This window comes from Sarcophilus harrisii, chromosome 1 (assembly GCF_902635505.1).
Source record: "Sarcophilus harrisii chromosome 1, mSarHar1.11, whole genome shotgun sequence".
In the NCBI taxonomy this organism is placed as follows: Eukaryota; Metazoa; Chordata; class Mammalia; order Dasyuromorphia; family Dasyuridae; genus Sarcophilus; species Sarcophilus harrisii.
The window spans coordinates 466,828,326-466,848,644 of NC_045426.1; the positions used below are offsets into that span (position 1 = coordinate 466,828,326).

The 20,319-nt window shown below is 34.6% G+C and overlaps 1 protein-coding gene and 1 long non-coding RNA gene across 3 annotated transcripts in view; one reads left to right on the forward strand and one right to left on the reverse strand.

Moving 5' to 3' along the window:
* Positions 1-20,319, forward strand: part of LOC116420581 — a 41,906-nt gene that overhangs the window by 18,897 nt on the left and 2,690 nt on the right. The window contains exons 2-3 of one of the 2 annotated variants that reach the window (XR_004230949.1): positions 7,745-7,790; positions 16,073-16,242. This is a non-coding gene — a long non-coding RNA (uncharacterized LOC116420581). Of the gene's footprint in view, positions 1-7,744; positions 7,791-16,072; positions 16,243-20,319 lie in introns of those variants that run through there. The other variant, XR_004230948.1, reaches the window with a different exon arrangement.
* The window catches only part of XKR4 (XK related 4), a 466,231-nt gene that overhangs the window by 5,492 nt on the left and 440,420 nt on the right, over positions 1-20,319 (reverse strand). The gene's annotated exons all lie outside the window — the stretch shown is intronic.

The following is a 20,319-nucleotide window of genomic DNA, read 5'->3' on the forward strand; positions in this document are numbered from 1 at the left end:
AAGTGGGAACAGTATGAAGAGACTGATTTTATTGCATTTTCTCTCACTTTCCCAACTCATACACTTTTCCATTTCTAAAGTAATTTTTCTAAAAAAGTAGGTCTGGACATGTCACTCCCTTGATTAAAAAGTTCTTGGTGGTTCCCTATTACTTCCTTTGTACAGGTCACTTGAAGGTCTTTGTAACCTGGCTCCTTCCTATCCTTCCAGTCTTCTTAAACTTTATTTTTCTCCATGCTCTCCAGGATCCAGCTGCAGTAGGTGGTTTACTTACCTTTCTTTCTATGCAATACTCCATCTCATTTTTTTGCCTTTGTGTCGGCTGTTCTCCTGTAGCTGAAACATCCTCCCTTTTCCCCTCTATTTTTTAGATTCCCTGGTTTTCTCAAAAGCTAAACTCCACCTTCTGCAGAAGACCTTTCCTGATGGTCTTTCTTCTGATCCCAACCCTTCCCCTACTAGTATCTTCCCTCTGCCATTACCTTCCATTTCCTCTATCTGTATCTTGTATGACCTAGTTATATGTATATTTTTTCTCCATTAGAATATGACCAGGATAGGTGTTGTTTATTTGTTGGTTTTAACATTCTCTGTATATTTAGTATGATACTTGTCACTTCCCTCTTTTTTGGAGCTTCTTAACTTTCTTTTCTTTTCTTTTCTTTTTTTTTTAAATCTGTGCTAGTGAAGCCAATCTTTAGCTCAATGGATTTTTTTATTCAAAGCTGCACTAACTCAGAATACATGCACTTATGTAGCATTTTAAGGTTCACAAAACTCTCGTTAGCTCATTTGACCTAAAAGGAAAAAAAACTTTTTTTATTAATCAAGCTTGTTTCCTTATATTTTCCCTTGTACAGATGGCTACTCAGTTCTGAAATCTGTTTTTTTGAGTTTCCTCAGGTCTGCAGCTCATAAGAGTTACAATCCATTCCCCTTTTTCATAAATAGTAGCAACCTTTAGTGACAACTTATATACCTCATGATGGAATGAAGGCTTAAAAGATCTCTAGATAAAAAAGTTGTTGTCTGTAATCCTTTAAAAATTAATTTTAAAATAAATGGTTCTTGTGGGAATCATGCTATTTAAGAGAGAGAAAGAAAAACACAAAACAAAACAATTTTTGAAGATCGTTCAGAGTACTTTTATTTGGGAACCTTGAATAAGTTAAATTTCCTGAATAAGACAGTTACTGAGAATGGGTATACTTTTTAGCAGCATCTCTCCAAATCCATATCTGACAAACTCATTTTCCCTCTTCTCCTTGCCCTGCCAAAAAAACAAAAACAAAAACCAAATAATATGACCTTGAGTTTCTTTCTGTCAATTGCAAAATCATTATAAATCTGTTTTCTCATTTGAGCTTCCTAACAGCCTTTTGAGATAGATGTTAATATTATTCTATTTTGTAGGAGGTGTAATTGAGGCTCAGCTAAGACTTGTCAAAGATCATGCAAGTATAAATGGGTTTAAACACAGATCTTCCAGACTCAGGTCTTCTGCAGCAGATGAATGTTCTTAGGTGTTGCCTAAGTGAGAGAAATGTTAGTGAAAGAGAGAAATGTGTTTTGTTGTAATGTCATCAAAGAACTCATGGATGTTATCATTGGTTAGAACATAATTAGCTACTTCTTATTGCTCAGAAACCTTCAATAATTTCCTATTGCCTCTGGAATAAAGGTTAAGCACTTTAGGGCTTGCATCACAAGCTCTATACAATCTGGTGCTACGCTAACTTTTTATTATTAGTCCCCTCTTTGAATTCTATGTTCCACCCAAACTGAACTGCTCTATGTATAATCCCCTAAAACTTGCTCTATCCTCATCTACCTCTATGTTTGTTGAATTCCAACCTATCTTTTAAAATTTAATTCAAATGCTATGTCCTTTTTAGTACTTTCCCCCAATCATGATGACAATAATCTTCCCCTTCAGATATCATAAAATATTTTGATTGTAGATTGCTGATACATTTATTGCATACTATTGTTTTAAGCAATCTATTATTAGACTAAATGCAAGAGAGAAAAGACTGTAAATGCTAAACTTTCTATCATCTCTTGCAATTAACATGGGTTTGGGGAGATGCTGCTGGAAAGTGTACCCATTCTCAGTAATTGTTATTCAGGAAATTTAATTTATTCAGGGTTCCATGATAGAATGAAGGCTTAAAAAAATCTCTGGATTAAAAAAAATAAAGATGCAATTAACATGATCCTCCAAATATAATGGGTATTGCATAAATGTTGTTGTTTCCAGATGCGATTCAATCTGCATATGTATGTAGTATGACGGCATGTGCTATGATTCACAAACTGGCAGATTATGCCCCTGCTGATATTCTTTTCTTAAATTAAAAAAAAATAGCTAAGCTATAAGATATGATTTGCTTAATGATCTTAGAAAAGCATGAGAAGACTTAAGTAATGAAGAACAAAATTAACATAACCAAGACAAAATTTATAAGTGATGGCAATATTGTTTTAAGATTGAATTTGAACAAATAAATTATTATAACCATTATAAATACTCATTAACTGTAAAGGGCATTCTCAGCATCCAAAAAAAGAACTGATAAATAGAAATATAAAATATTTTTACACATACACATATATACATATGCATACATAGGCACATATACAAACACATATGCAGACATATATAAATATACATGTATATTTTTATATCACACACACACACACACACACACATATATATATATGTATATTTATGGTTCCATTTCTGGTTCTAGTTCTAGGTATATGTATATATGTCTAATAGTGACCATATCTAGGGCAGAGGAGGGAGAGAAAAAAAAGATATCTATGTGATAACTTTTTTTGTTTTATATTTAAAAGGAATAACAAGTTATACATGATATTTTTGTAGATTTATGTACAATTTTTTGTTATTCTATATGTTTACTACATTATAATTATATATATATTTTTCATACATATATAGTTACATACTATGTTAATAGTATAACATTTTATATTTTGTTATAGCAATTCTTGTTTTATTCCTTAAATTAAAAATAAAACAAATTCTAAAAATTGGGGTGCATCTGGAGTTGTCATTTCATCAGCACAGCAAATCCTGTTTCCATTGATACATTTTGGACATCCTTCTGTAAATGATAGTCTTAAAGAGTTGTCTGGGATTCTGAGAAGTTAAATAAACTTGTATGCAATTGCAGCACTTGAATGTACCAGAAGCAGGATTTGAGTAGCCATCTTCTCCATCTTCTTGATCTATGACTGTCATTCTGTATGCTACATTAGGCTACCTCTCACTACACTAAATATGGTTGCTAATTATCGATGTTTATAGACACTGACATAGTGGTTAGAAAGTTGGTCTTGGAACCAGAAAAACCTGGGCTTGTCTTGCTGCTGTTTTCCACTAGCTGAGTGATTATGGACAAGCTACTTAATCTCATAGTGACCTAGGAAACAATCCAAGACTGTGTTAGAGAAGTTGCAGATGTTCATTGGTGCAGAAGAAATTTCCATAGTGGGACTCTCCATACTAATAAAAGCACAGGTATCATCTCCCTACCCACTTGCTGATTTTACTCACACATATAAGCACAAAAATTATTATATCTATATATTTTTTCTCATTTTTTTCCTTTGAACCAAACTGAACCTTATAATGTGTAACTTTTAAGTGGACTAGTATTTTGAAGTGCAATATGAAAACTGAGCAAGGACCTGAAACAGAAATTAAAAGGTCTTCTAGGAATTCTCTGTAATTTTACCACTTCTATGATATAAATAACCATGGGGTTAAAAGAAACCTTGAGCAATCATACCATGATTGTCCAAATCAACTGAGATTCACTATAATTCAAGGAAACTGTGTTACTTAGAGAATCTCAAGGCATAATTTAGTAGAGTGGGTGAATTTTTTGTTCTTTTCTCTCAAAGCCATGACAGTTAAAGGAGCTCAAACTCCAAATAACCAAATCAATTATACTATACAATGTATGCTTGTTTTAAGATACAGCCTCAGGGAAGTTTTCCTTGCCTTTGCTGGAAGTCCTATCAGTTATTTTTGAAGGAGGCATCACAGCATTAGTCAGGCTGAGTACTTATCTTTGTGATTGTCTTGTGCAACACATGGCTGACTTGTATGTCTCCTTTCTATTCTGTATATATCTTGAATATATATAGTTATTTATATGTTACCTCCAGCATTAGAGTGTGACTTCTTTGAAGGGAGGGTCAGTTTGCTTTTCTCTTTGATTCTCCAACATTTAGCATAGTGCCCGAGATATAAGTAAATGCTTAATAAATATTTTTGATTCATTGATACATAAACTCCCTTGTATATTCTGAAAAACTCAACTAGACTCTCTTGATTTGGCTAATTTTAAACTAATGAAAAGGAAAATAATTAAATTTAAACATTAAACATAGCTTAACTCTATGAGGGTTGCTAAAAATATAATACTTGAGTTTAAGTTGATCATGATATTAAAATGTTAAAAAAAATTGTAAAACAAAGGAGAAAAATCCTTAATCAGATTAGGTCTTAATAATTCGTGAGAATCTCTTTTCTTTATTCTCGTCTCAAGGTAAAATCTTGGAGCTATATGGCTAATCTCTTTAATTAGTTTCCTACCTATATAGAGAAAAGGATTTTCCAATTATTACCTATCCATATGTAATGGTAATATTGTTGGGGTTTTTTTTCCTTTTTTAAATTTGAAATTTCATTATCAACAGTCATTGCAATTATAATGGTGATATTGCTATTCTTACAAAAAGTGCTCTCAAATCAGATGTGTTTATTTTTCAGGTCAGATTATACCCCTAATGCCCTGTATAAAGGAGCCAGTGTGGTATGGTGGAAAGGGGGGGTACTAAACTTGGAGCCAGGAGAAGCCTGGGCTTCTTGCCTCTGTATTTATGTATTATGTATTAAATATGTATATATGTATAATATATTATGTATTATGTATTAAATCTTCTTGCCTCTGTATATGCTAATTGTACACTAAAGGATAAGTCATTTAAATTCTGAGTCTCACTTTCCTCATATCTGTCATCTGTACTTTGCAAGTTGGCTATAAGGATTAAGAAAAATCATATGACATATGATAAAACACTTTACAAATCTTAAAGTGCTATATAAATGTCAACTAATATTATGAAGAATAATGAATGGTCTTTGGACTGGATCTGGGATTTTATTGGTTTAGGGGATTCTTTGTGAACAAATTCCCTCTACCAATACATATCAGTCCCAGTGCTGCAATTTATAGCCTTAGAGAGCTGTTTATATATAGTGAATGTGTTAGAAAGATTTAGATTCAAGCTACATCTCTTGACACCCACTCTCTGGGTGACCCCTGGCAAGTCCCTCAGCCTCTCAGTGGCCAAGTTAACTCTCTAAGATGATGGGAAAATGTAGTTTTTAAAACTCATTTTCATTTGTTAATGACTTGTAGTCACTTCATTAAATTAAAACACAAAGTCGAGAACTCTGAGGTTGTTCACCAGGGAGTATATATATTTTCTCACTGTTTTTCTTATTAAAAAAGTTTTATTGATAGCTTTTATTTATATGCAAAACATTGTTTTTATACAACTTATTCCTCTCCCCTTCCTCCCAATCAATCCTTCCCTTCTAATAAAGAAAAACAGTTACATGTGAGTCATGACCTAGTAATTGCTGTTCAGTTGTTTCATCCATGTCTAATTCTTCATTACCCCTTTTGGAGGTTTTTGGTAAAGATACTAGAGTAGTTTACCATTTCCTCCTCCAACTCATTTTACAGATGAAGAACTAAGTGATAAAGCAGCAGGATATGACAATCCAATATTTGACTCTTAAGGTTTTCCCATTTTTCTGCTGAGTGAGAGGGATATCTCTTCTCCAGGACCATTTTTTCTCCTATCATTGTTTTTCATAACAGACAGATAGATATCTCTGCCCCACATACACATTCACACATCATTGTTAAAATATTTCTAACTACTGAGACATAGAAATGACCCATCTTCCACCCAAACCCATACCCTCAGGGACTTGTTGACATAAAATGATGATTTTTTATAGATCTTTAGCACTAAAAAAGCCTTTCTGATTCTAATTTTATAGTTGAGGAAGCAGATGTTTGAGAGGTTATGGGATGTACCCAAGACCTATCACCAGCCAGTGATGGAACCTGAATGAGAGTCCAGATTTTCTGAATGAAAGCATTCCAACTCTTGCTACTGTTAGACTACAGCAATTTTTCTCACTTTCTCAGAGGGTGCCTAATTCTGTGGTTGCTTCTGTTGTCCTCCCTGTCTATTTTATGTACTTCAAGTAAACATAAGGAAATGGAAGGGCCTGCCTCTTAATAAAAATATAAGGGGAGAGTGTTTACTTTCTCCTGGACAGGGGAAGATGGGAGTTATATTTTTTGCTTGAGTTGAGAGAACGTGCATTTCCAGATAAGATGAGAAGGGGATTTTGCAGCCTGACTGAAATGCCATATGACTGAGCTTTTAGAATCCCAGTGCAGAGTCACTGCTGCTCTGATGCATTTTATGAATTGCCTCATGGTATCCAACTGATCCATGGACTTCTGCTTCCTCACCACACCTCAGCCTGAACAATTTATCTGACTGAAAAAAACAATTCAATAACAATAGATGGTGTGACAATGTATTCAGTTTCCATAAACTCAGGAATATATTTCTTTCTCTGGTAGTTGATGTAGAGCATGAAATGAAAGGTTTGTGAAAGAAAAATGCTTTTAGAGGCTTTTCTACAAATTGAAAGCACCTGGCTCAAGAATGAGAAATGACCAGCCTATAAGTTGGACCTTGAATATTGCCTTGGTCAGTGTCTGTAAAACTTAGAGAATAATTACTCTCAGGGAGGCAACTATAGTTGTCCCTTTTATCTCAGAGCATCTGAAGATTTAAAGATAAAGAGTATTTGAAGGGTTTTAAGCTACTTTCTAATTCAGGGTATGATGAATGGTGGCAACAGTCTGAAGCCCATAGCACAAGTGAACACTGAATAGGGTTTTATTAAAAGTTCAAAGATTCTAAGTCTCCAAATTTGTCTATTATCTGTTTTTCCCTTTTCCTTTCAGAGCTGGGGAAAGGCATTTTTATGTCCTACGCATGTATATATTCAAATGAATTATCTAAGAGCAGCTTTTGGGGAGGCATGGATAACTATCAGCGAAATTTTGCCCACTCCTTTCAATGGAGACTTTGATTTCTACCTGCATGGAGAGCATTAAAAAGGACATCAAGGCTAGATATTCTGCTATCTTGGAGAAAGATACCCGATTAGAATTTTATTTATCTGTCTTCTTAAATATTTCTGGCTAAGGGGTACTATTTTTAGATTCAAGTTGGGTTTTATTTTGCTATTTCTTAAAAAAGAGAAAGATAACCCGCAGGCTTGACTAATTCCCATCAAATGTTGTTTACATAAAAGAGCATTGCAAATACTGAATTATGAGTAAATTCATTTATTCAAGCAGATAGTAAATAGGAATCTGAGTTCTATAGATTAAAACATCTCAGAAAACACACAAAGGTAAATGAACTCTTGATATGGGAACAAGTTGAGATGTTGCTCAATCAAGAGATAGGTCCTAATCTTAGCCAAGAGGAAATCCCCAAAGTTTCTGGAGAGACAAAGTTAGAAGTCAGGGACTTGATGAAGCCCCAGTTCCTCTACCTGTCTGCTGCTTCTAAAAATATTTTTTTTCTTCTTTCTCCATAGATCATTCTCAGAAGAGAGTATGGAATCATGTGTGTCTCTTAGACTTGTGCGTATCAACTTTACTCTCTCACATAGACATAAAGTGTTAAGTCATCATTCTCTCTACTGATTAGGAAGGGCTTTTACAAAATATTTCAGACTTGAAACAGGTTAAACCTAATCACATCTTGCTTAAACCATGCAAAAAAAATTGGAACCCTTTTCTATTACATTATACTAGATACTTTGATTCTTCACTATAACAAATAATTTGATTTATCATAAAATACCTAACAGATGTAGAACACATTTTTCAAGCATTAAGATTACATGAATTTATATCAACTGTTGTGGGGCATGTGCAAGAAAGCCCCACAACAGATGATTTTATAAATTCATGTGCAACAAAGCCCAAATCACCTGAGGTGATGGGGGCACCTATAAGGGATCTGCTTCTTAGAGAATACAATTTGGGTTTCAGCCAGGTGTCACAGTGGATAAAGCACCAGCCCTGAAGTCAGGAGGACCTGAGTTCAAGTATGGCTTCAGACAATTAATACTTCCTAGCTGTATGACCCTGGGCAAGTCATTTAACCCCAACTGCCTCAGCAAAAAAACCCAAAAAACAAAAAAGACCATTTATATTTTCCTATTGAATTTTTTAGAGCAGTATTTTACCATTGGTTGCATAGCTACAATAAAAACAAACTACTGAATTCTCCAAAACCTCTCTATTTGGGGGCAGCATCTATGTGGTGAAGGTCCTGTTGAACTTGAGTTGAAGGAAGTTTCTGGATCCCACTCTTGAGGTTCTGAGGGTAATGAAAGGGGGGATTATGCTTCTGAAGTGTTAGGGAGTACAGTTATCCCTTTTGCACTGAAACTTTCTCCAATAGTTTTGATATATCAAAAATGGAAATTTGGGGAGAGTTTTGCAGAAGCTGCAGGCAATAGCTGCAAAGGGAGAGTCAAAATATTTTTTTTTGCAGATTTTGCAGATTGAGAGGTACTATGCCACTAATCTCTGTGATATGGAAGGGATAACTATATGTTCTTTAGCTATATCTTTAAAGTAAACATTCCCTTATAAAAACTAATCAAGTGGTTACATGGAATTGGGAGTGAAGGGGATCCCTAAAATGGGGAAACAATTATCAGTGGCTTCTTAAGCCAATGGTAGATACTAGATAAACCCAGATTCCTTTGAAGGTACTTGGAGAACCTTGTTGGGGGAAGGGGTGAAATGTAACATATCTGACTTTCAGGCAGTGGGGATAGTTTAATCATTGTTACACATATTAAAAATTGTTCCTGTTGTTTTGCCTCTCAATTTATCACTTTAGGCAGCTATCTAATTTACTTTCTTTCTAATCTCAGTTACCTTACTCTTTTATCTATCTATATCTGCTTTTCCTTCTGTCTGACTCTATTTCTCTTTCCCTACATTAATGCCACTTAAGTTTCATTCCAATTCCCTTGCTGGAGGAGGTCTTCTAATTTGTTGATTCTTAGACAAACAGAATGAGCTTCTAAGCAGATCCATAGACCTTGTGAGGTAGAAAAATAGTGCTATTCCTTGTCTCACTTAGATTTTAAAGCCTGGAATCTCTGGAGAATTCTATGGTCAGGGTTGTAAGAAGAAAGGAAAGAAACTATGTCTTAATTAAATTTTTATTTAATCTAATTAATTGACTGATTTGAATTAATTTACAAATATTATCTCATTACCACTACACACCTCTCAGAAAGGTTAAAATGACAGGAAAAGATAATGATGAATGTTGGAGGGGAATTTTCCTACATTGTTAGTGGAATTGTGAATGGATTCAGCCATTCTGGAGAACGATTTGAAACTATGCTTAGAAAGTTATCAAACTGTGCATACCCTCTGACCCAGCAGTGTTATGACTGGGCTTATATCCCAAAGAGATATTAAAGAAGGGAAAGGGTCCTGTATGTGCACGAATGTTTGTGGCAGCCCTCTTTGTAGTGGCCAGAAACTGGAAACTGAGTGGATGCCCATCAATTGGAGAATGGCTGAATAAGTTATGGTATATGAATGTTATGGAATATTATTGTCTATAAGAAGTGATCAGCAGGATAATTTCAGAGAAGGCCTGGAGAGACTTACATGAACTGTTGCTGAGTTAAATGAGTAGAACCAGGAGAACATTGTATACAGCAACAGCAAGATTATATAATGATCAGTTCTGACAGATGTCGTTTCAGCACTGTGGTGATTCAGGTCAGTTCTCATAGACTTGTGATGGAGAGAGCCATCTATAAACAGAGAAAGGACTATGGGGACTGAATGTGTATCATAACAGTATTTTCACTTTTGTTGTTGTTTGCTTGCATTTTGTTTTCTTTCTCATTTTTTTCCTTCTTGATCAGATTTTTCTTGTGCAGCAAGATAACTGTATAAATATGTATAGAAAAATTGCACATGTTTAACATATATTGGTTTTCTTTCTCATTTTTTTCCTTCTTGATCAGATTTTTCTTGTGCAGCAAGATAATTGTATAAATATGTATAGAAAAATTGCACATGTTTAACATATATTGGTTTACTTATCTTCTAAGGGGAGGGGTTGGAAGGAAAGGAAGAGAAAAAAATTGGAGCATACGTTTTATAAGAGTGGATATTGAAAATTATCTATATATATGTTTTGAAAATAAAAAAGCTTTAATAAAAAATAATAAATAAAATAAAATAAATCCCCAAAACCTCCCAAATATTATCTCATTTGATCTTCACATCAACTCTGAGAAGTAGGTGCTATATTATCCTTATTTTACAGTTGAAGAAACGAGGCATTTACTTGATGTTACAGAGCTAGTAAGTGTCTAAGGATGAATAGAGTCTTCCTGACTCTAGGCCCAACCTTACCCTTCAGAGGCCATTACATGCCTCTGAAATACCTCCTAAGAGCCTCCTGAAAACTTTTTCTATCAACTTTAAAAAATGATGGGAAAATGAAAATTAGTTCCTATCTAGAAAGGGTGAAAAACTATGGTTTACAACATAGTACTCTCTCCTCTGCTGGGAATGTTAATTGGGATTGATGTTCCAATTTTCCAATCACTGACACTGTAATAGCACATCTAAAAGGCACAGATAATGTGAGGGAAAAAAGTTTTACTTTTAAACTCCAGTGAGCAGACCTGTAGAGGGTTGTTCAAAGCACTTCCACAGGAATGATCTCATTAGAATCTCCCATCAAGTCTCAGAGACAAGTGCTATTATCCCGATCTTATCAATGAGGAAACTGAGGCTCAGAAGAAAAAGAACTTTTAAAAATTATATAGGTAGCTAGTGAAGAGGTCAGTACTAGACAGTAGGCATCTTGATAAGTAGTTCACTGCTGCTTCAATCAAACCATCTCTTAAAGACCTGCACTATGGTCACATGATCAATGTTCATGAAGGAATCTTATAAAGACACCTAAAGACATCGTTTGAATTGGACTGGGTCATTATTCTCCTTTCCTTCAGTCTTTCTTCACATAGCTGCTAAAATTTTTTTTTTTTTTAAAGATTTACATTTGACCATGTAACTTCCTTGCTCAAAAGCCTTTGGGGGCTCTTTAATGCCAACAGAATAAAATCCAATCTATTTAGATGGATATTTAAAATCCTTTATAATCTTACTCCATACTATGTTTCTAGCCTTATTTCATGCAATTTCTTTTCATGTACTCACTTTTGAATCCATTTGAAACTCTAGGTTTTTTTTTTTTTCTGACTTTATATGCCATTTCCCATCTCCATGTAGGAGGAGAGAAGAGCAGATAGGGGGTGCAGTGGCTAGAGAATCTGGCTTGTAGGTAGGAAGAACTATAGTTATCCCTTTCCCATCTGGGGGGAAAGGGGATTAGGGGCATAGCATCTTTTATGATCTGGAAAAAAATGGTCCTTTCTTTGTACCAAAGAAGTCTGAAATTTTTTAAAAAATTTTTTCTTTTATAGAGTGTTTACAGTATTTCTTTTATAAAATTTGAGTTAAATATTTGGTCTTGGGCTATATGTAGGTCAATGTTAAGCAAAAATACTTTTTTTATGTCATCTGCTGGACTTCATGTATCTGTAGCTTCTACAAACTCCTGCCAAATTCACATTTAAATGTTTTGTGCTCACCAGTAATGTATTGAAACCATGATGGGGAAAGTTGCTATGCTATGCTGAACGAATAACAATATACTTAAACCCTGCCTTAGTTACTTTCTACCTGTGTGACCTTGGGCAAATCACTTAATTTTATTTGCCTCAATTTCCTCAGCTATAACTTAGATATAAAAATAGCATCCGTCCAACATTGTTGTGAGTATAAAATGAGATATTTACAAAGTATTTAACAATGTAGGGCACATAGGGAGGCATTATATAAATGGTAACTATTATTATTTATTCATTTATTTAGGCATTTCTCCTGGCACTTCCTCCATATCTATGCTTTTCAAAATTAATCACTTCCTCAACTCAGAGATTCCCACCTTTGTGTAACCATTCTGATCCTTCAGCTAAAATTATTTTCATCTCAGATTAGACTGATAGGATCACAGATTTACAGTTGGAAGGGGCTTTAGAGGCCATCTCTTCATTTTACAGATGAGGAAACAGACAGCACAGAATTTAAGTGACTTGTTCAGGGACACATTGATAATGAGACAGCCAAGATTCAGACACAGAGCATGACTTTAACTCCACATTCTTATTCAGATCAGTTTTTCCTAGAATGTTTTCTTTGTCCCATCACTCTCTATCTTATATCCTATATATTTAAATGTGTGGATGCTACATTTTCTCCCTCCCCTGACAAGTAAAATGTTATCTACTTGAGGTCAAGTCCTCTTGTCTTTTATTTTTACCTTTAAAAAAATTACTTTGCACAATCATTTGGAGAAGACAGACATTTAATAAATGTTTCTAGAATTGAATAGATTGTTATTCATGGAATCACTCACTTGCACTAGTCCTAGAAGGAGAGTGAGAATAGCAGGAAACAGAAAAGTACTTAATGTACCAGAAAAATATATCTCTTCCTAGGATGAGTATTTACTTCTTCAGCATATTTATATCTTTTCTCTTGGTTAAAAAAAATATGTATATATATATATATATATATATATATATATATATATATATAAATTCACTATATGGAAAGGATGCCTAATTTTATATTCCACACATGAGTAAAATATTGTGAAAAACTCCCATCACTAATATTCTGGTTTTGTAGTTGTAGGGATGGAAGTATGTTTGGTATTCCTTGGAGACAGGATAGAAGTTCTGCCCCTTTATTCTTATTAAAGTGAGAGTCCCTAAGGGTCCATAGTGTAGAGTGTCCAAGATTATGATGAGACTTAAAATGAATTTTCTAACTTTAATTCAAAGAAGAGACAGAATTTTAAAAGTGGCAGCTGAGTCAGAAGAAAAGTCCTTAAAAAGACACATAGTGAAGACTGGCTGGCTATGGATCTGAATAACAAAAGACCTGAGATATCCCCTGAGGCTAGGAACAAAAAGAGTGCATAAATCCTTCCCCTATGTGGAAAGGCAATATAGCCGCTGCAATTTCAAAGAACCAGAAGGTGGCAGCAGCAGAAAACCAACAGAATACATCTCAGCCATCAGTAGATAGTGGTGATGTGGAACACTGAGGGAATTTAGTTTTAAGCAGAAGAAATGTAGCTCACAGTTCAATATTACCAGACCAACAAATTGGCTGATGTAAAGGCTCTAAGGGCAAGTCAACTGGGGCACTCGAGATAGAAAGGCATTTACGTGCTGAAATGAGTCCAAAAAAGTTGAGCAGTTTCAATTCTGAAATGAGTCAACAGGCATTTATTAAGTACCTATTATGTACTCAGCTTTCCCGTTTTACTTGTGGCAGAGGGCTTGTGTAGTTCAATGACATATGGCTTATGCTGTGCAGGGTTACCCCAAATGGGAAAGGGGAAACTGCTCTAGTATCTTTGCCAAGGAAGTCCTTCGGACAGTAATAAAATGTTAAAAGGTATGATGACATTGGAAGATGAGACACTTAGATTGGAAGGTATCCAACACATTAGTGGAAGAAGGGGCCAGTTTGCTGTAGTCCTGGGGGGTCACGAATGAATGACTGAACAGCAGCAATATGCTCAGCACTGTGTTAAAGAACCAGATATAAAAAAGAATTCAAGCAACCAATGTCTGCTCTCAAGGAGCTTTCAGTCTAATGGTAGATATTGCAAACAGCTATTAAATATTGCAGCGTAAATATGAGATAACCAACAATTCTAGATAACTAAAATTAAGAGGAACAAGAAGGCTTCTTATAAAAGGTTGTTGTATCTGGGATTTGAAGAAAACCAGAGAGACCAAGAGTCAAAGATAATATGGAAGATATTTCCTGGCAAAGAAGACAACATCTGAAAATGCACTGACGTCAGTTAATAAATATTTATTTGAGTACTTACTATGAACTAGCCTGAGGATACAAAGAAAGTCAAAAGACAGTTGCTGCCTTGGAGAAGCTCAAAAAAAAAAAAAAAATGGAAAAGATAACATGTAAATTGCTTTGTACAAATAATCCATCTGGATGATAAATAGTAAATAAACAATAGAGAAGATCTAAGAATTAAAAGGGATTGGGACAGGCTTCCTGAAGTAGGTAGGATACTAGTTGGAACCTGGTGAAAGATAAGAAATTCTGGAGATCAAGATGAGAACAGAGCATAGGACAGAGCCAACAGTCAAAGAAAATGTCCAAGTAAGGATATGGAATGTCTAACACAAAGTCGATTGAATAACCAAGATTTCTGAACTACAGATATCATGGGGTCAGGGAACAACATATATGAAAAATAGAAAGTCAATGGAGAGAGGGAAGTTATAAAGGGTTTTCAAACCCTAATTCAAACCAAATAGAGGATTTTGTATTTAACCCTGGAGCTACTGGAGTTGATTGAATAGGAAACTGATTTAGTGTCCATGAGACAACAAGAAATATTAAAACGAAGTAAAAAAAAAACTGAAAACAATTGGAGAAAATCTCAGTTTTTTCATAGCAAAAAAAACAAAAAAAAACAACAAAAAAAAAAACAATTGACCTGGGAAACTGAGGAAAGATAAATTAAGAGTTACTGTATTACCTGAAATCTACAACCAAAAAAAAAAAAAAAAACCAAAGAAAGAAAGAAAAAATAAATCTAACCAGATAACCAAAGAGAAATAGAAAAAAAAAATCATTGCCTCCTGAAAGAGACCCCAATATGAAACTATCTGGGTATATTTTAGGCAAAATCCAGAGCTTCCAAATCAGTTCTCGTACTATTTATTAAACATCTACAATGTGTCCAGACATTGTGTTAAGGGATGAGGATACAAAGAAAAGCAAAGAAAAAGAAATTCCTACTCTCAAGGAGCAAACATACTAATGTATGACAATTCACAACTAGGTATAAAAAAAGATTTATATGGAATAAATAGCAAGTGTTCTTAGAAGAGAGTAAGATTAAGGACAGAGAAATGCTATTTGCAGAAAATGAGACTTTAGTGAGACTTGAAGTAAGTTAGGAGGTTGAGATAAGGAGAGAATGGTAGTGATCAAAGACCAAAAAGGAAAAAATACTATAAGTAGCTGGAAAGAAAGATTTTATGTACAAAGTAGCCACAAGAAGCAGCCAATGGTGCATTAGATAGATCCCTGGGCCCGAGGTCAGGAAGATGAATTCAAATGTAACCTCAGGTACTTATTAGCTTTTTGCTTCCTTAGCTGTAAATGGGGATAATAATGGCACCTACCTTGCTGGGTTGTTGTGAGAATCAAATGAGATAATATTTCTAAAAGCATTTAACATGGTGTCTGGTACATAGTAGGTACTATATAAATGCTTATTGTTTTATTTCACTGTTATCTTCAAGCTTATAAATGCTTTTGCAGCCAAGAAGATAAAGAAGCATAGAGTTTAGAATACTATATTCCTGAAGCCAAATGATATAGTCTTACAACCAAGGATAACTCACCCAACAGAACTGCATATTATTCTATAGGGAAAAATAGACTTAAAAAAAAAATAGAGTTCTTACAAGCATTCCTGATGAAAAGACCAAAGTTGTGCAAAAACTTTGAAGTGCAAACACAGAAGTTAAGAGAAACATAAAGAGGTATATATGAACAAAATCATAAGGGATTAAACAAGGATAAATTAGTTACATTCTAATATAGGGAGAGCAGGGATGGCAGAGTCTGATTAGAAAGAAGCATTGGAAGTAGTTCTGTTCATGTGAACATTTGGGGTAGATACTCTAAATTTGTACATCTCACATGTTTCTTTTGAGTTACTTTAATTCTATTTTGCTCATCAGGTACAGCTCTTTCTTTGATGAAGGTATATCATGCTACATGGTCTTTTGCCAGCATCTCCTTGAGAATGTCTTTGTATTGCTTCTTCTAACCATTACATAGAAGACAAGGATGAAGAAGGAATAAAAAGGTGGATAGATTAAGGAAGTGATTTAATTTTAATAAAAATCAACTCTAAGAATGTACAAAAATATGCATAGTTTTTTTGTGGTGGCAAAAAATTTGAAACTGGGGGAGTGCCTGTCAGTTGGGAGAATGGCTGAATAAGTATTTGTGGATGAGTGTAATGGAATGCTATTTTGCCATAAGAACTGATGAAGGGTGATGGTTTCAGAAAAACCTGGGAAGACTTGTAGGAACTGATGCAAAACAGAATAAAACTAGGAGAACAATTTCAAAGACAATAATAAAGGCAAGTAACTTTGAAAGACTTAGGAACTCTGATCAGCATAATGATCAATCAATTCCAGAGAATTCACGTTAAAATGTGCTGTACCTCCTAATAGGTAAAGAACTCAGTATAGAGAATGAGACACACATATACACACATGTATTTTGTACATGATTAATTTGGGAATTATATTTTTTGTTTTATCTGGCCATACACCTTTATAACTGGAGTTTTGTTTTTCTTCCTTTCTCATTTGCGAATGGGGGTGGGATGAGAGGGATAGAAGACAGATTTTTTTTCTGACTGAAAAACATTTTTTAAAAGGAGACAATGAGAGGAAAGCAACTTGGAAGAATTGATTATAGACAGCCTTCTCAAGGAGATAGAGGAAGATAGCAGGGACGAGTAAAGTGAGGCTTTTCTTTTTCTTTTTTTGAGAATAGAGGTGATACAGGTATGTTTGTGGAGTAGGGAAGCACCCAGTGGATAGGAAGAGATGTTGGTTAATAAGAGAGTAAGGATGATAATGAGTAAAGTTATCTGGAGAAAACAGGATTGAAAGGGAAACACTTGTGTATGTAGAGAGATTTGCATTGTCAAGGAGAAGGGCCACTTCTTTATAGATAGGATTTATGGAGGAGATAGAGGCATCTATATAATGGGAGATACGGAGAAGAGAAGAAGCTCTCAGTCTCAATTTCTTCAGGAAAATTTGACACAGAGTTTTTAGCTGAGAGAGCGATTACAGAAGGAGCCATGGGAAATTTGAAAAAAGGATGAAAAGACTTGGGAAAGACTCTAGGGTGAATAAGATAGTGAATGTAGTGAGGCTTAGTTAAGATTATGTAACATAAATTTTAATATACATAAATTATGTATGTTTGTAATGGACCTAAGTTTTGTGAATTTCTTTAGCTTTGTTTAGCAGCTTGTGAGTAGAAGTGAAGATAGTGGACAAAGGATTTGAGAAAAGAGGACAACACAAGGATTGAGCCCAGCACATACTAGGTACTTTAATGTTTGCTGGCTGGACAACTTTGGGCTTTCAAGGCAGAAAGAGAATCAGAATGGCAATAGATTATAATCAGATAATGGAATTTCAGAGTGGAGCAATTACAAGATCAAGACATTTACTTTCACTGATTATATTAGATTTCTAAATGAATAAGTTGTGGAACTGGTAGGTTGGGGTGATTGATACACCATCAATATATATGTTAAAGTCCTTTAGAGTAAAGGCAGGAGTTTAGGAAGAGATAGACTGTGGAATAAGCATTGAGGAAAGGTGAATGTTCTTCAAGTAGATTATCATCCACATATGAAAAGATTTTTTATTTTTCTGGGTAGGATGGAGGAACAAACAAAGTGATATACAGAAGTACCTTAGCATTTCAACAACTAAGTACCAGTTAGGGTATCTGATTTCAATTCACCTCCCATAGTAGTAAAGAATCCAGTGATGAGACACTATCCATCCAAATGAATTTGTCTCATCTTGTAGGTACAGTATTGATCTAGGGACCTACTATTTTCTGTGAATAGCATAGAAATAGCAAATATCTGCTTAGCTCTGCCTTCATCAAATCATATCTTGAGCACTGTGTCCAGTTCTCTGCACTACATTTTTTTGGAAGAACATTGACAGGCAGGAACATTTCCAGAAGAGAGTGCACAGGCTGGTAAGAGAAGTTGAAACAATGCCAAATGAAGATTGGTTGGAAGAGATGAAATATATTTAGTTTGAAGAAGAGAGGACTTAAGGGAGTCTTGATCATTATCTACCACATTAAAACCTTTCAAATATTTGAAAAAGGATTATGAATTCTGATTTACTCAATTCAATCTAGTTCAACAAACAGAACTAGGAACAATATGGGTAGAAGTTACAGGGAAGTAGACTTTTGCTCCATGTGAGAAAGCACTGATGATGTAGAACTGTCAAACAATGGAATAGGATGCTTTGAGGGGACAAAGGGTAGAATTCAGGGTTGTACTGGTAAATTTTTAACAACCAGTAAACTGAAAAAGAAGTATCCACCCACTTTTAAGTTTAATTCACATCATTAACATTTTCTATATCAGTATCTCAAGTCTATAAATCAACAAACAATAAAACAATCATTTGTAGCATTTGTCAATTTATGAAGTGTATATGCTTACATTGAAAATTTAACAAACAGTTCCCATGGGATAGTTCAAGCTGACTTCAGTTCATCACTTACGGAGTCATATCACTGAATATGTTTTTGCAGAGGCAGCATGACCTGGTGGATAGAGTCCTGAATGTGGAGCTGGAGAGACTTAAATTTAAACCTCAATTTTGACATTGATTACTGGTGTGACACAGCAAATTTTGCTTTGTTCAAGTAAAAGAATCTCTCTGAATCTGTTTCCTGATCTTTAAAATGAAGAAATTGAACTAGAATAACTCTAAGGTTCTTTCTAACTCTAAATCTCATGTACCTTTGAACCACTCTAAGTCTATGAAATAGGGAAAATAACATTCATAGTACAAGACATGACAGCCCTTAACTCTCGGCATTCTCTCCAGCTTTCCCCTGTGCCTAAAAAACTGTTTTCTCTGTTCCAACTGCTGATCTCCCTGATTTCCTGTAAGTCCTACCTTCTTCTATAGGAAGTCTTCCCTGATTCCTCTTAATTCCAGTGCTAAAGATAATTTACTATTTGGGAGGCTTTGAGGGAAAATATGGGAAAAAAGAGATATTGATCTGCCCTATTATACTGATGGTCTACAAAGCCATTGTGCTAATTTTATCATTGGATGCCATATCAGTGCCATGCAGGTAAATTGAATCACTTCCATATGAATTGTCTTAGGGTGATTCTGAGTATCACCTGGAAAGAAAAGGATGATCCTTTCTTGAGCTAAGTTGTCAAATGTTCAAACTCTGTTATAGAGAATATAACTGCAATGGGCTGGCTAAATTGTTTGAATGCTCAATAAACATTTGCTAAAAAGACTGTTTTATAAAGAACTTACATGAAGCAAACGTTCACATGAAGCTCAGAAGAAGCTACACAAGGACACTCTCAACAGTCTCTCTGAAGAACTTTGGAATAGATTATGAGACATGGAAGACACTGGCACAGGACCATCAAGCATGGAGTATTCACATCAAAGAAGGCATTTTGCTCTATGAGCAAAACAGAACTGCAATAACTCAAAAAAAATACGAGATGCTCAAATTTAGAGACAAATCCATTCAAATACATATGAACTATTTGTGCCCAACCTATGATAGAGTCTTCTGAGCTCGTATTAGTCTAATAAACCATACTCAGATACTCAGTTTCTAGACCCCAACTTAGTGATGCCGTTTTGTTCCTCTTTGAAAACAAAGGACAATAACCAATCAGGCTTCCCTCTGTTAATTATTTCCTATTTATCCTGTACATTCACTTTGTATATATATATTTTTAAAATGTTGTTACTCCATTAGATTGTAAACTGCTTGAGGGCAGAAATTGTTTTTTTGCCTTTTTCTGTATGCCCAGTGCATAGGCACTTAATAAATGTTTATTGATTGATTAATTACCTACCTCACAAAGAAAGGACTGTAATCTTAAAATACCACATAAACAGGAACGATCATTATTGCTATACTTTAGATAGGAAGGTATAGTAAAGCGTTTTCTATAGGGGTAACCAGAAAGACTGGCATCAAGTCCGCATTTTATTATTATGTTGCCTTATAAGCAATTTATTTAACATGTCTGAGTCCTAGACAACTTTTTAAAGATATAAATTACAGACTATTTTTGATTTACATTGGTGAAAAATCCACCAAAAAAATCAAAGGTCTTTGGGATGTAGAGAGTAGCAATTAGATTACTTGA